Source organism: Trachypithecus francoisi, unplaced genomic scaffold (genome assembly GCF_009764315.1).
Source record: "Trachypithecus francoisi isolate TF-2019V2 unplaced genomic scaffold, Tfra_2.0 Lachesis_group6, whole genome shotgun sequence".
Lineage (NCBI taxonomy): Eukaryota > Metazoa > Chordata > Mammalia > Primates > Cercopithecidae > Trachypithecus > Trachypithecus francoisi.
The window spans coordinates 64,929,770-64,932,526 of record NW_022681471.1 but is presented as its reverse complement, the minus strand read 5'-3'; positions in this window follow the sequence as shown (position 1 = coordinate 64,932,526).

The window sequence follows — 2,757 nt, the reverse complement described above, 5'->3', positions numbered from 1 at the left end:
TGTGCCACATTTGCTTAATCCAATCTGTCATTGATGGACATTTGGGTTGATTCCAAGTCTTTGCTATTGTGAATAGTGCCGCAATAAACATACGTGTGCACGTGTCTTTATAGCAGCATGATTTATAATCCTTTGGGTATATACCCAGTAATGGGATGGCTGGGTCATATGGTATATCTAGTTCTAGATCCTTGAGGAATCGCCATACTGTTTTCCATAATGGTTGAACTAGATTACAATCCCACCAACAGTGCAAAAGTGTCCCTATTTCTCCACATCCTCTACAGCACCTGTGGTTTCCTGACTTTTTAATGATTGCCATTCTAACTGGTGTGAGATGGTATCTCATTGTGATTTTGATTTGCATTTCTCTGATGGCCAGTGATGATGAGCATTTTTTTCATGTGTCTGTTGGCTGTATGAATGTCTTCTTTTGATAAATATCTGTTCATATCCTTTGCCCACTTTTTGATGGGGTTGTTTGTTTTTTTCTTGTAAATTTGTTTGAGTTCTTTGTAGGTTCTGGACATTAGCCCTTTGTCAGATGAGTAGATTGCAAAAATGTTCCCCCAATCTGTAGGTTGCCTGTTCACTCTGATGGTAGTTTCTTTTGCTGTGCAGAAGATCTTTAGTTAAATTAGATTGCATTTGTCAATTTTGGCTTTTGTTGCCGTTGCTTTTGGTGTTTTAGACATGAAATCCTTGCCCAGGCCTATGTCCTGAATGGTTATACCTAGGTTTTCTTCTAGGGTTTTTATGGTATTAAGTCTAACATTTAAGTCTCTAATCCATCTTGAATTAATCTTCGTATAAGGAGTAAGGAAAGGATCCAGTTTCAGCTTTCTACTTATGGCTAGCCAATTTTCCCAGCACCATTTATTAAATAGAGAATCCTTTCCCCATTTCTTGTTTTTGTCAGGTATGTCAAAGATCAGATGGCTGTAGATGTGTGGTATTATTTCTGAGGACTCTGTTCTGTTCCATTGGTCTATATCTCTGTTTTGATATCAGTTCCATGCTGTTTTGATTACTGCAACCTTGTAGTATAGTTTGAAGTCAGGTAGCGTGATACCTCCAGCTTTGTTCTTTTGACTTAGGATTGTCTTGGCAATGCGGGGTCTTTTTTGATTCCATATGAACATTAAAGCAGTTTTTTCCAGTTCTGTGAAGAAACTCATTGGTAGCTTGATGGGGATGGCATTGAATCTATCCATGACCTTGGGCAGTATGGTCATTTTCACGATAATGATTCTTCCTATCCATGAGCATGGTATGATCTTCCATTTGTTTGTGTCCTCTTTTATTTCACTGAGCAGTGGTTTTTAGTTCTCCTTGAAGAAGTCCTTGACATCCCTTGTAAGTTGGATTCCTAGGTATTTTATTCTCTTTGAAGCAATTGTGAATGGAAGTTCATTCATGATTTGGCTTTCTGTTTGTCTGTTACTGGTGTATAAGAATACTTGTGATTTTTGCACATTAATTTTGTATCCTGAGGCTTTGCTGAAGTTGCTTATCAGCTTAAGGAGATTTTGGGCTGAGATGATGGGGTTTTCTAAATATACAATCATGTTATCTGCAAACAGGGACAATTTGACTTCTTCCTTTCCTAACTAAATACTCTTTATTTCTTTCTCTTGCCTGATTGCCCTAGCCAGAACTTCCAAAATTATGTTGAATAGGAGTGGTGAGAGAGGGCATTCCTGTCTTGTACCAGTTTTCAAAGGGAATTTTTTCCAGTTTTTGCCCATTCAGTATGATATTGGCTATGTGTTTGTTGTAAATAGCTCTCATTATTTTGAGATATGTTCCATCAATACCGAATTTATTGAGCGTTTTTAGCATGAAGGGCTGTTGAATTTTGTCAAAGGCCTTTTCTGCATCTATTGAGATAATCACGTGGTTCTTGTCTTTGGTTCTGTTTATATGCTGGATTACGTTTATTGATTTGTGTATGTTGAACCAGCCTTGCATCCCAGGGATGAAGCCCACTTGATCATGGTGGATAAGCTTTTTGATGTGCTGCTGGATCCGGTCTGCCAGTATTTTATTGAGGATTTTTGCATCAATGTTCATCAGGATATTGGCCTAAAATTCTCCTTTTTTGTTGTGTCTCTGCCAGGCTTTGGTATCAGGATGATGTTGGCCTCATAAAATGAGTTAGGGAGGATTCCCTCTTTTTCTATTGATTGTAATAGTTTCAGAAGGAAAGGTACCAGCTCCTCCTTGTACCTGTGGTAGAATTCAGCTGTGAATCCACCTGGTCCTGGACTTTTTTTGGTTAATAGGCTATTAATTATTGCCTCAATTTCAGAGCCTGCTATTGGTCTATTTAGGGATTCAGCTTCTTCCTGGTTTAGTCTTGGGAGAGTGTAAGTGTCCAGGAAATTATCCATTTCTTCTAGATTTTCTAGTTGATTTGTGTAGAGGTGTTTATAGTGTTCTCTGATGGTAGTTTGTATTTCTGTGGGGTCGGTGGTGATATCCTCTTTATCATAATATTTTTTATTGCATCTATTTGATTCTTCTATCTTTTCTTCTTTATTAGCCTTGCTAATGGTCTATGAATTTTGTTGATCTTTTCAAGAAACCAACTCCTGGATTCATTGATCTTTTGGAGGGTTTCTTGTGTCTCTATCTCCTTCAGTTCTGCTCTGATCTTAGTTATTTCTTGCCTTCTGCTAGCTTTTGAATGTGTTTGCTCTTGCTTCTCCAGTTCTTTTAATTGTGATGTTAGAGTGTCAATTTTAGATCTTTCCA